Here is a 15,000-nt window from a genome sequence, read left to right as displayed (position 1 = left end):
ACACGCAACCTAGAAGCCTAGGGCTCGCTCTATCATACGCACAACCTAGAAGCCCCTTGGGTGTCCTCTATCATACACACTCGTGAGTTCATCGGAGTGAGCTTAACCCGTTCCTACAGCTTCTGTTGGGGCAGAAGAAGTTTCACTCAGACAGAAAACTATGTATGGAGAACAAGGCAAACAGTTATTAATTATGAGGTAGACTGCTGGCGATTGGATTTCAACCTGCACGTTGGTCTCTCCTGCCTCCTGTCCACGTATGCCCATCACAAGCTAGCTTATCCACCAGGCGCACCCAGATCGTTGGTCTGATTGGTTGAAGGACTATCCAAATGCCCACAGAGTCATTTGAACAATGCCCACTGATCACGCCTCTTGTGCAGTAGAAATACAGGGCAGACTCCCCAGACTAATGTTCAATCTAAAACGATTGAGCTTAGTCTGGTGATTGCCAGGCTAGTAGGAAACTAGTGTAGATGAACCCAGACGGACCTAAAGCACCACTAAAGCACTTTTTCCTCTGTCACATGCAGCAACGCTATTTGCTTATCCAGCTAATAGGGCTCGGGCACACGCGTTGCATTCTAGGAATATTGCCGCCATGTTGGTAGCCCACCGAGCGTAATAGTCCATCCATTCGGATGCAGAAGACAAGAAGCAGAATATTTATAGTATTAGATATTCTTTGCCTCTTGCGATCGTGGGTTGCGCTGTTACACCCCACTACACAGCAACATACGACCAAGAAGGCAAAAACTAAGTAACAGGAACACACAAACAGGTGGGAGTAAATCCATAGGAATCCATATTAAACTAAGGAGTGAGGCTGCCAATATGGCTGCCAGCGAAGTTTTCATGTCACGATCCCGAGCCCTATAATGATGTCAGACAAGGACAGACAAGGTAGAGCATGTTGCATGATTTTATGAAAGAATGATGTATTGCAACATCGAAGCAAGTCAAATTTGTAGTTTCTTATGTTTCATTCCATCATACTACAGAACCCCTACCCGATCTGGTAAACTTATACAGTGCCTTAAACTTATGCAATTATAGCCGATAGAGGGTCGCGACAGAATCTAACACAGAAGTGTCATTCACCCTGTTACAAGTGAACCACTGTAATTGTTTTGGGAACATTATTTAAGGTTTATTTTTATTTTAACTCATTAGTGATGCTACAAGTAAACATATGTGTTGCTCCAGCGTTTCTCCTTTACAAGTGCTGAGACGGTCCCTTCCCCTAGACATGGTCAGGTGTCCACAGAAGGGCGAAGGAATCACCCTTTCTGGACCTGTTAGCAAATTCTAACTAGAAATGCAATTCCAAGGAATTACCAGTGCATGAAAATGCAAAAATATATAGATAATGTAGATATGGTTACTAAGGTGTAGCTAGGGTAGACATGGTGGTTGCATAGTTTACAGAGAGTTGATAGTGTGAAGGTAGACAGTTTAAAGATGAAACGTTCCAGTTCTAACTTAACTAATGATTTCTATTCATGTTAAAATGTTGATTAGCTAACTTAGCTAATGATTTCTAGCAGTTACGCTAAAAATGCTTATTATGCTAGCAATGCTAACTTTACTAAAAATGCTAACCAGGTTGATTAGCTAACTTAACCGATGATTCCTAGCAGTAATGCTAAAAATGCTAACTATGCTAACAATGCTAAATTTGCTAACAATGCTAACCAGGTTGATTAGCTTACTTAGTTTATGATTTTTTGCAGTTATGCTAAAAATGCCAACAATGCTAACTATGCTAACCATGCTAACTAGCTAACTTGCTAGTGAGGACTTTTATTTTGAAACATTTGTTGCTAGGGTATCCATGGTGGCCACTATCAGGAAACAAGAAGTTACTGCAGTATAATCATGTTGGTTGCTATGGAAACGGTCATAAACACTTAATTTTAATGGTTGCTATGTTGGTTGCTAGGTACATGGAGGTTTCATGTAGTTGACTGGAGGCATAGTGGATGATAACTGACAGTTGGAATGGTTGAACAGTTCAATAGTTGAGTAGTTTCAGTGGTTAAATGATTTAATAGTGTATTATTGCAGTGAGGACCTTTATTTTGAAACAGTTGTGGACAGAGGAAGTAGTGAAACAGGATCTGTAGTCTTAATGAGATTGTATGCTTAAAGCCTGAGACAGAAGGTGCCTCTCATATATAGCGTTTACGCGTCCTCTCTCGCTCCTCACTGATCTACATAAAGAATGATGGAGCGGCAACAATGGGATAGTCTAGCCCTTCTTCTATCTTTCTTTATGTAGATCATTGAGGATCGAGGAGCGAGGGAGGACATATAAACACTGCTTGAGAGGGACCCACAGTAAATACTTTAAAAGTTGTATATAGTCTAATTAATGTTGATAGACAGAATGTTTAATGGATGTTGATAGGCAGATTGTTTAATAGATATTGATTGACAGTTTAATGGGTGGATGAGTGAATGGTCTGAAGAAGATGAATGGATAGAAGGTTGGATGGAATGTGCCTTATATTCTTGTTAAGAGAGACACTGATACAGCTCTCTGAGAGTAGTTGACACAGGTGTAATCAATTTAACTGGCTAGTCTTAAGAGAGCCAGCGTGTACTCTTAAAGCCTGAGACAGTAAATAATTTAAAAGTTGAATGTAGATAGTCTAATTAATGTTGATAGACAGAGAGTTTAATGGATGTTGATAGACAGATTGTTTAATAGATGTTGATAGACAGTTTAATGGGTGGATGAGTGAATGGTCTGAAGAAGATGAATGGATAGAATGTTGGATGGAATGTGCCTTATATTCTTGTAGAATGGAGAGACACAGCTCTCTACTGAGAGTAGTGGATACAGATACAGGTGTAATCAATTTAACTGGCTAGTCTTAAGAGAGCCAGCCTGAGACAGAGTAGATTGTTTAAAAGTTCAATGTAGAGCGTCTAATTGATGTTGTTGATAGGCAGACTGTTTAGAATGGGTGGATGAGTGAATGGTTTGAAGAAGATGAATGGATATAAAGTTGGATGGAATTAGGAGGACTTATTTTGATACTGTTGTGCGCAGAGGATACAGGGGAACAGAATATGTAGTCTTCAGAGAGGAGCCTGAGAGAAACTGACAGTTGGTGCCCAGGTGGCTGACCAGCTGGGGTAACATTCTAATTGCTGCCGTGATGTCATAATGAGCAATGTTAAGTCTATGGGGGAAATGGTGATAGTTTTTAACTAATAGTTTAAAAAGTATAAAAGTTACAAAGTTGAAAAATACAAAGCACATATGGCATAAGCAAGACCTACGCAACAAAGTTTGAATGAAGTTTCTACGTTAAACGGTTGAAGCTGAATTGCGAGCGTTAGAAGAAGAAGTTTAACTAGAAATGCAATTCCAAGGAATTACCAGTGCATGAAAATGCAAAAATAATAGATAATGTAGATATGGTCACTAAGGTGTAGCTTGGGTAAACATGGTGGTTGCATAGTACAGAGAGTTGATAGTGTGAAGGTAGACAGTTTAAAGATGAAACATTCCAGTTCTAACTTAACTAATGATTTCTATTCATGTTAAAATGTTGATTAGCTAACTTAGCTAATGATTTCTAGCAGTTTTGCTAAAAATGCTAATTATGCTAGCAATGCTAACTTTACTAACAATGCTAACCAGGTTGATTAGCTAACTTAACCGATGATTTCTAGCAGTAATGCTTAAAATGCTAACTATGCTAACAATGCTAAATTTGCTAACAATGCTAACCAGGTTGATTAGCTAACTTAGTTGATGATTTTTTGCAGTTATGTTAAAAATGCTAACTATGCTAACAATGCTAACTATGCTAACCATGTTAATTAGCTAACTTGCTAGTGAGGACTTTTATTTTGAAACATTTGTTGCTAGGGTATCCATGGTGGCCACTATCAGGAAACAAGAAGTTACTGCAGTATAATCATGTTGGTTGCTATGGAAACGGTCATAAACACTTAATCTTAATGGTTGCTATGTTGGTTGCTAGGTACACGGAGGTTTCATGTAGTTGACTGGAGGCATAGTGGATGATAACTGACAGTTGGAATGGTTGAACAGTTCAATAGTTGAGTAGTTTCAATGGTTAAATGATTTAATAGTGTATTATTGCATTGAGGACTTTTATTTTGAAACAGTTGTGGACAGAGGAAACAGTTTAACAGGATATGTGTAGTATTCAGAGAGATTGTATGCTTAAAGCCAGAGAAACTGACAGTTGATACAGGTGTAATCAATTTAAGCCTGAGAGAGAGAGAGAGAGCTGCTGCACCTGGACTGGCCACCTGGCGTAACATTCTAATTGCTGCCGTGATGTCATAATGAGCAATGTTAAGTCTATGGGGGAAATGGTAATAGTTTTTAACTAATAGTTTAAAAAGTATAAAAGTTACAAAGTTGAAAAATACAAAGCACATATGGCATAAGCAAGACCTACGCAACAAAGTTTGAATGAAGTTTCTACGTTAAACGGTTGAAGCTGAATTGCGAGCGTTAGAAGAAGAAGTTTAACTAGAAATGCAATTCCAAGGAATTACCAGTGCATGAAAATGCAAAAATAGATAGATAATGTAGATATGGTTACTAAGGTGTAGCTAGGGTAAACATGGTGGTTGCATAGTTTACAGAGAGTTGATAGTGTGAAGGTAGACAGTTTAAAGATGAAACATTCCAGTTCTAACTTAACTAATGATTTCTATTCATGTTAAAATGTTGATTAGCTAACTTAGCTAATGATTTCTAGCAGTTACGCTAAAAATGCTTATTATGCTAGCAATGCTAACTTTACTAACAATGCTAACCAGGTTGATTAGCTAACTTAACCGATGATTTCTAGCAGTTATGCTAAAAATGCTAACTATGTTAACAATGCTAACTATGCTAACTAGCTAACTTGCTAGTGAGGACTTTTATTTTGAAACATTTGTTGCTAGGGTATCCATGGTGGCCACTATCAGGAAACAAGAAGTTACTGCAGTATAATCATGTTGGTTGCTATGGAAACGGTCATAAACGCTTAATTTTAATGGTTGCTATGTTGGTTGCTAGGTACATGGAGGTTTCATGTAGTTGACTGGAGGCATAGTGGATGATAACTGACAGTTGGAATGGTTGAACAGTTCAATAGTTGAGTAGTTTCAATGGTTAAATGATTTAATAGTGTATTATTGCAGTGAGGACCTTTATTTTGAAACAGTTGTGGACAGAGGAAGTAGTGAAACAGGATCTGTAGTCTTAATGAGATTGTATGCTTAAAGCCTGAGACAGAAGGTGCCTCTCATAGCGTTTACGCGTCCTCTCTCGCTCCTCACTGATCTACATAAAGAATGATGGAGCGGCAACAATGGGATAGTCTAGCCCTTCTTCTATCTTTCTTTATGTAGATCATTGAGGATCGAGGAGCGAGGGAGGACATATAAACGCTGCTTGAGAGGGACCCACAGTAAATACTTTAAAAGTTGTATGTAGATAGTCTAATTAATGTTGATAGATAGAATGTTTAATGGATGTTGATAGGCAGATTGTTTTATATTGATTGACAGTTTAATGGGTGGATGAGTGAATGGTCTGAAGAAGATGAATGGATAGAAGGTTGGATGGAATGTGCCTTATATTCTTGTTAAGAGAGACACTGATACAGCTCTCTGAGAGTAGTTGACACAGGTGTAATCAATTTAACTGGCTAGTCTTAAGAGAGCCAGCCTGAGACAGAGTAAATAATTTAAAAGTTGAATGTAGATAGTCTAATTAATGTTGATAGACAGAGAGTTTAATGGATGTTGATAGACAGATTGTTTAATAGATGTTGATAGACAGTTTAATGGGTGGATGAGTGAATGGTCTGAAGAAGATGAATGGATAGAATGTTGGATGGAATGTGCCTTATATTCTTGTAGAATGGAGAGACACAGCTCTCTACTGAGAGTAGTGGATACAGATACAGGTGTAATCAATTTAACTGGCTAGTCTTAAGAGAGCCAGCCTGAGACAGAGTAGATTGTTTAAAAGTTCAATGTAGAGCGTCTAATTGATGTTGTTGATAGGCAGACTGTTTAGAATGGGTGGATGAGTGAATGGTTTGAAGAAGATGAATGGATATAAAGTTGGATGGAATTAGGAGGACTTATTTTGATACTGTTGTGCACAGAGGATACAGGGGAACAGAATATGTAGTCTTCAGAGAGGAGCCTGAGAGAAACTGACAGTTGGTGCCCAGGTGGCTGACCAGCTGGGGTAACATTCTAATTGCTGCCGTGATGTCATAATGAGCAATGTTAAGTCTATGGGGGAAATGGTGATAGTTTTTAACTAATAGTTTAAAAAGTATAAAAGTTACAAAGTTGAAAAATACAAAGCACATATGGCATAAGCAAGACCTACGCAACAAAGTTTGAATGAAGTTTCTACGTTAAACGGTTGAAGCTGAATTGCGAGCGTTAGAAGAAGAAGTTTAACTAGAAATGCAATTCCAAGGAATTACCAGTGCATGAAAATGCAAAAATAGATAGATAATGTAGATATGGTTACTAAGGTGTAGCTAGGGTAAACATGGTGGTTGCATAGTTTACAGAGAGTTGATAGTGTGAAGGTAGACAGTTTAAAGATGAAACGTTCCAGTTCTAACTTAACTAATGATTTCTATTCATGTTAAAATGTAGATTAGCTAAATTAGCTAATGATTTCTAGCAGTTACTCTAAAAATGTTTATTATGCTAGCAATGCTAACTTTACTAACAATGCTAACCAGGTTGATTAGCTAACTTAACCGATGATTTCTAGCAGTAATGCTAAAAATGCCAACTATGCTAACAATGCTAAATTTGCTAACAATGCTAACCAGGTTGATTAGCTAACTTAGTTGATGATTTTTTGCAGTTATGCTAAAAATGCTAACAATGCTAACCATGCTAACTAGCTAACTTGCTAGTGAGGACTTTTATTTTGAAACATTTGTTGCTAGGGTATCCATGGTGGCCACTATCAGGAAACAAGAAGTTACTGCAGTATAATCATGTTGGTTGCTATGGAAACGGTCATAAACACTTAATTTTAATGGTGGCTATGTTGGTTGCTAGGTACATGGAGGTTTCATGTAGTTGACTGGAGGCATAGTGGATGATAACTGACAGTTGGAATGGTTGAACAGTTCAATAGTTGAGTAGTTTCAGTGGTTAAATTATTTAATAGTGTATTATTGCAGTGAGGACCTTTATTTTGAAACAGTTGTGGACAGAGGAAGTAGTGAAACAGGATCTGTAGTCTTAATGAGATTGTATGCTTAAAGCCTGAGACAGAAGGTGCCTCTCATATAGCGTTTACGCGTCCTCTCTCGCTCCTCACTGATCTACATAAAGAATGATGGAGCGGCAACAATGGGATAGTCTAGCCCTTCTTCTATCTTTCTTTATGTAGATCATTGAGGATCGAGGAGCGAGGGAGGACATTTACACGCTGCTTGAGAGGGACCCACAGTAAATACTTTAAAAGTTGTATGTAGATAGTCTAATTAATGTTGATAGACAAAATGTTTAATGGATGTTGATAGGCAGATTGTTTAATAGATATTGATTGACAGTTTAATGGGTGGATGAGTGAATGGTCTGAAGAAGATGAATGGATAGAAGGTTGGATGGAATGTGCCTTATATTCTTGTTAAGAGAGACACTGATACAGCTATCTGAGAGTAGTTGATACAGGTGTAATCAATTTAACTGGCTAGTCTTAAGAGAGCCAGAGTGTACTCTTAAAGCCTGAGACAGAGTAAATAATTTAAAAGTTGAATGTAGATAGTCTAATTAATGTTGATAGACAGAGAGTTTAATGGATGTTGATAGACAGATTGTTTAATAGATGTTGATAGACAGTTTAATGGGTGGATGAGTGAATGGTCTGAAGAAAATGAATGGATAGAATGTTGGATGGAATGTGCCTTATATTCTTGTAGAATGGAGAGACACAGCTCTCTACTGAGAGTAGTGGATACAGATACAGGTGTAATCAATTTAACTGGCTAGTCTTAAGAGAGCCAGCCTGAGACAGAGTAGATTGTTTAAAAGTTGAATGTAGAACGTCTAATTGATGTTGATAGGCAGACTGTTTAGAATGGGTGGATGAGTGAATGGTTTGAAGAAGATGAATGGATATAAAGTTGGATGGAATTAGGAGGACTTATTTTGATACTGTTGTGCACAGAGGATACAGGGGAACAGAATATGTAGTCTTCAGAGAGATTGTAAAGCCTGAGAGAAACTGACAGTTGGTGCCCAGGTGGCTGACCAGCTGGAGTAAGATTCTAATTGCTGCCGTGATGTCATAATGAGCAATGTTAAGTCTATGGGGGAAATTGTAATAGTTTTTAACTAATAGTTTAAAAAGTATAAAAGTTACAAAGTTGAAAAGTCATAGCACACATGTCCTAAGTAAGACCTACGTAACGCAGTTTGAATGAAGTTTCTACGTTAAACGGTTCTAGCTGATTTGCGTGCGTTAGAAGAAGAATAACTAGAAATGCAATTCCAAGGAATTACCAGTGCATGAAAATGCTAAAAAAGATAGATAATGTAGATATGGTTACTAAGGTGTAGCTAGGGTAAACATGGTGGTTGCATAGTTTACAGAGAGTTGATAGTGTGAAGGTAGACAGTTTAAAGATGAAACATTCCAGTTCTAACTTAACTAATGATTTCTATTCATGTTAAAATGTTGATTAGCTAACTTAGCTAATGATTTCTAGCAGTTAAGCTAAAAATGCTAATTATGCTAGCAATGCTAACTTTACTAACAATGCTAACCAGGTTGATTAGCTAACTTATCGATGATTTCTAGCAGTAATGTTAAAAATGCTAACTATGCTAACAATGCTAAATTTGCCGACAATGCTAACCAGGTTGATTAGCTAACTTAGTTGATGATTTTTTGCAGTTATGCTAAAAATGCTAACTATGTTAACAATGTTAACTATGCTAACTAGCTAACTTGCTAGTGAGGACTTTTATTTTGAAACATTTGTTGCTAGGGTATCCATGGTGGCCACTATCAGGAAACAAGAAGTTACTGCAGTATAATCATGTTGGTTGCTATGGAAACGGTTATAAACACTTAATTTTAATGGTTGCTATGTTGGTTGCTAGGTACATGGAGGTTTCATGTAGTTGACTGGAGGCATAGTTGATGATAACTGACAGTTGGAATGGTTGAACATTTCAATAGTTGAGTAGTTTCAATGGTTAAATGATTTAATAGTGTATAATTGCAGTGAGGACCTTTATTTTGAAACAGTTGTAGACAGAGGAAGTAGTGAAACAGGATCTGTAGTCTTAATGAGATTGTATGCTTAAAGCCTGAGACAGAAGGTGCCTCTCATAGCGTTTACGCGTCCTCTCTCGCTCCTCACTGATCTACATAAAGAATGATGGAGCGGCAACAATGGGATAGTCTAGCCCTTCTTCTATCTTTCTTTATGTAGATCATTGAGGATCGAGGAGCGAGGGAGGACATATAAACGCTGCTTGAGAGGGACCCACAGTAAATACTTTAAAAGTTGTATGTAGATAGTCTAATTAATGTTGATAGACAGAATGTTTAATGGATGTTGATAGGCAGATTGTTTAATAGATATTGATTGACAGTTTAATGGGTGGATGAGTGAATGGTCTGAAGAAGATGAGTGGATAGAAGGTTGGATGGAATGTGCCTTATATTCTTGTTAAGAGAGACACTGATACAGCTCTCTGAGAGTAGTTGACACAGGTGTAATCAATTTAACTGGCTAGTCTTAAGAGTGCCAGAGTACTCTTAAAGCCTGAGACAGAGTAAATAATTTAAAAGTTGAATGTAGATAGTCTAATTAATGTTTAATTTAAAGTTTAATGGATGTTGATAGACAGATTGTTTAATAGATGTTGATAGACAGTTTAATGGGTGGATGAGTGAATGGTCTGAAGAAGATGAATGGATAGAATGTTGGATGGAATGTGCCTTATATTCTTGTAGAATGGAGAGACACAGCTCTCTACTGAGAGTAGTGGATACAGATACAGGTGTAATCAATTTAACTGGCTAGTCTTAAGAGAGCCAGCCTGAGACAGAGTAGATTGTTTAAAAGTTCAATGTAGAGCGTCTAATTGATGTTGTTGATAGGCAGACTGTTTAGAATGGGTGGATGAGTGAATGGTTTGAAGAAGATGAATGGATATAAAGTTGGATGGAATTAGGAGGACTTATTTTGATACTGTTGTGCGCAGAGGATACAGGGGAACAGAATATGTAGTCTTCAGAGAGGAGCCTGAGAGAAACTGACAGTTGGTGCCCAGGTGGCTGACCAGCTGGGGTAACATTCTAATTGCTGCCGTGATGTCATAATGAGCAATGTTAAGTCTATGGGGGAAATGGTGATAGTTTTTAACTAATAGTTTAAAAAGTATAAAAGTTACAAAGTTGAAAAATATAAAGCACATATGGCATAAGCAAGACCTACGCAACAAAGTTTGAATGAAGTTTCTACGTTAAACGGTTGAAGCTGAATTGCGAGCGTTAGAAGAAGAAGTTTAATAATAATAATAAGAAGAATAGGAAGAACAGTACAGTGCATTTTCATGCACTGTAATAATAAGAAGCCTAGGAAGAACAGTACAGTGCATTTTCATGCACTGTAATAACTAGAAATGCAATTCCAAGGAATTACCAGTGCATGAAAATGCAAAAATAGATAGATAATGTAGATATGGTCACTAAGGTGTAGCTTGGGTAAACATGGTGGTTGCATAGTTTACAGAGAGTTGATAGTGTGAAGGTAGACAGTTTAAAGATGAAACATTCCAGTTCTAACTTAACTAATGATTTCTATTCATGTTAAAATGTTGATTAGCTAACTTAGCTAATGATTTCTAGCACTTATGCTAAAAATGCTAATTATGCTAGCAATGCTAACTTTACTAACAATGCTAACCAGGTTGATTAGCTAACTTAACCGATGATTTCTAGCAGTAATGCTAAAAATGCTAACTATACTAACAATACTAACTATGCTAACCATGCTAACTTGCTAGTGAGGACCTTTATTTTGAAACATTTGTTGCTAGGGTATCCATGGTGGCCACTATCAGGAAACAAGAAGTTACTGCAGTATAATCATGTTGGTTGCTATGGAAACGGTCATAAACACTTAATTTTAATGGTTGCTATGTTGGTTGCTAGGTACATGGAGGTTTCATGTAGTTGACTGGAGGCATAGTGGATGATAACTGACAGTTGGAATGGTTGAACAGTTCAATAGTTGAGTAGTTTCAATGGTTAAATGATTTAATAGTGTATTGCAGTGAGGACTTTTATTTTGAAACAGTTGTGGACAGAGGAAACAGTTTAACAGGATATGTGTAGTCTTCAGAGAGATTGTATGCTTAAAGCCAGAGAAACTGACAGTTGATACAGGTGTAATCAATTTAAGCCTGAGAGAGAGAGAGAGAGCTGCTGCACCTGGACTGGCCACCTGGCGTAACATTTTAATTGCTGCCGTGATGTCATAATGAGCAATGTTAAGTCTATGGGGGAAATGGTAATAGTTTTAAACTAATAGTTTAAAAAGTATAAAAGTTACAAAGTTGAAAAATACAAAGCACATATGGCATAAGAAAGACCTACGCAACAAAGTTTGAATGAAGTTTCTACGTTAAACGGTTGAAGCTGAATTGCGAGCGTTAGAAGAAGAAGTTTAATAATAATAATAAGAAGAAAAGGAAGAACAGTACAGTGCATTTTCATGCACTGTAATAACTAGAAATGCAATTCCAAGGAATTACCAGTGCATGAAAATGCAAAAAAAGATAGATAATGTAGATATGGTTACTAAGGTGTAGCTAGGGTAAACATGGTGGTTGCATAGTTTACAGAGAGTTGATAGTGTGAAGGTAGACAGTTTAAAGATGAAACATTCCAGTTCTAACTTAACTAATGATTTCTATTCATGTTAACATGTTGATTAGCTAACTTAGCTAATGATTTCTAGCAGTTACGCTAAAAATGCTAATTATGCTAGCAATGCTAACTTTACTAACAATGCTAACCAGGTTGATTAGCTAACTTAACCGATGATTTCTAGCAGTAATGCTAAAAATGCTAACTATGCTAACAATGCTAAATTTGCTAACAATGCTAACCAGGTTGATTAGCTAACTTAGTTGATGATTTTTTGCAGTTATGCTAAAAATGCTAACCATGCTAACTAGCTAACTTGCTAATGAGGACTTTTATTTTGAAACATTTGTTGCTAGGGTATCCATGGTGGCCACTATCAGGAAACAAGTTACTGCAGTACAATCATGTTGGTTGCTATGGAAACGGTCATAAACACTTAATTTTAATGGTTGCTATGTTGGTTGCTAGGTACATGGAGGTTTCATGTAGTTGACTGGAGGCATAGTGGATGATAACTGACAGTTGGAATGGTTGAACAGTTCAATAGTTGAGTAGTTTCAATGGTTAAATGATTTAATAGTGTATTATTGCAGTGAGGACTTTTATTTTGAAACAGTTGTGGACAGAGGAAACATATGTAGTCTTCACAGAGAGATTGTATGCTTAAAGCCTGAGAGAGAGAGGGCTGCTGCAGGTGGGGCTGGCCACCTGGCATAAGATTCTAATTGCTTAATGACCCGATTGTGATGTCATAGAGGCCAATGTTAAGTCTATGGGGGAATTTTTAATAGTTTTTAATTTATAGTTTAAAAAGTATAAAAGTTACAAAGTTAAAAAATACATTGCGCTGATGTCCTAAGCAAGACCTTCGTAACACAGTTTGAATGAAGTTTCTACGTTAAACGGTTCAAGCTGAATTGCGTGCGTTAGAAGAAGAATAATAAGAAGTAGTAGAAGAAGAAGAAGAAGAAGAAGCCTAGGGATAACAGTACAGTGCATTTTCATGCACTGTAATAATAAGAAGAATAGGAAGAACAGTACAGTGCATTTTCATGCACTGTAATAATAATAAGAAGAATAGGAAGAACAGTACAGTGCATTTTCATGCACTGTAATTAGCTCTGCAGGTCACAGATCCCATTGGCTGCCGTTTCTGAATGATCAACCCAACATCCAATCTCAATCTAGTGCATTCAACACAGCCAATGGCTGCTCTGATGGCAACAGGCCTAGACAGAGACGGACCTGCATTTTCTTTGGAATTGAGCAAACTGAACAAACTGAACAAATTGAACAAACTGCATTTGTAACCTTCGTTTACAAGAAAGATATGTTTGTTGCGCTTCTAAAATGATTTGGCAAGAGTTTACTTCTACTGCTGCTAATTACACCCCTGGAACGTAAAAAGTTTCGGAAGATTGGAAACAGTCAACAGGGTTCTTTCCAGACAGGGCTACAGAACAAATACAATTTAGCAAACAGGCTTGTCTATGCTCTCGTCTAGGCTGGCAGGAATCAATAAATGCACTAGTCTGGTCCAATCACACCTTCTTGAGGCAAGTCTCTTCCAGGATCTAGTTGCTCTGATTAAACCAGGGGGTCAGGATTTGACTGATTAGCTTCGCCGATTAGCAAAGCACTTCCTCGTCGCCATTTTCCAGAAATACATCATGTCCGGTGCCGTTTTACCTGCGTTTTACTCATGCTGATTGGTGGCTGTTCCACTCTCAGCTCATGCACGAGCTTAGTGTGGGCACGAGCTCTCCTTCTGTACCTTACGTCAATCGGTAACCTGGCACTTAATTGGCTAAGTAAAACGGCACCGGAAACAAGCCCCTTGAAACGCCATGTTGAAGCCTGAAAAAATCGTTCAATTTTGGCACATTTCACTAGCCTAGCATTCCCATTGAAATGAATGGGGGCGGGACTTGTTCACTTTCTCCAGTTCTTATAATACCTCCATGGATTAAACATCGCTGTGAGCAGGGGGTCAGGATTTGACTGATTAGCTTCGCCGATTAGCAGGGCACTTCCTCGTCGCCATTTTCCAGAAATACATCATGTCCGGTGCCGTTTTCCCTGCGTTTTCCTCATGCTGATTGGTGGCTGTTCCACTCTCAGCTCATGCACGAGCTTAGTGTGGGCACGAGCTCTCGTTCTGTACCTTACGTCAGTCAGTAACCTGGCACTTAATTGGCTAAGTAAAACGGCACCGGAAACAAGCCTCTTGAAACGCCATGTTGAAGCCTGAAAAAATCGTTCAATTTTGGCACTTTTCACTAGCCTAGCATTCCCATTGAAATGAATGGGGGCGGGACTTGTTCATTTTCTCCAGTTCTTATAATACCTCCATGGCTGTGAGGCTGTATAAACCCAGACCAATCACAAACTGTCTTATCCACCAGGTGCTCCCGCAACATTAGTCTGATTGGTTGATGGCCAATCCAAGTGTACAGAGCTACACTATGCCCATTGATCACACCTCTTGTGCAGTAGAAATACAGTGCAGACTCCCCAGACTAATGTTCAATCTCAAAAGATTGAGCTTAGTCTGGTGATAGCCAGGCTACATCACTGTGTGAATTGACATTAAATACAATAACGTCTACAATCTGTGCTCGTAGTACCATCATCAGCGCCCTCTTGGGGCTTGGAGGGAGAGGCACAGACACACAAAAACTCATAAACACACTCACGCACACGCACACGCACACGCACACACACACACACACACACACACACACACACACACACACACACACACGTACAAACTCACACATTTACACACAGACAGAAAAGACAGGCAGACAGACAGAAAGACACATTCAGACACAGACACACAGAGACACAGAGACACAGAGACACAGAGAGACACACACACACACACACACACACACACACACACAGACACACACACACACACACACACACACACACACACACACACACACACACACACACACACACACACTCGGACACACAGAGACACAGACACGAACAAATTCAGACACACATACACACACACAAACGCACACACAGAGACACAGACACACACAAATTCAGACACACATACACAC

At 38.3% G+C, this 15,000-nt stretch overlaps 1 protein-coding gene across 1 annotated transcript in view; it reads right to left on the bottom strand.

Annotated features, from left to right (window-relative positions):
- nlgn2a (neuroligin 2a) overlaps nucleotides 1–15,000 on the bottom strand; it is a 165,669-nt gene that overhangs the window by 19,600 nt on the left and 131,069 nt on the right. The gene's annotated exons all lie outside the window — the stretch shown is intronic.

This window comes from Sardina pilchardus, chromosome 16 (assembly GCF_963854185.1).
Source record: "Sardina pilchardus chromosome 16, fSarPil1.1, whole genome shotgun sequence".
NCBI classification, from domain to species: domain Eukaryota; kingdom Metazoa; phylum Chordata; class Actinopteri; order Clupeiformes; family Clupeidae; genus Sardina; species Sardina pilchardus.
Note: the sequence above shows the minus strand (reverse complement) of the source record. Positions and strands in the feature narration are given on the sequence as shown.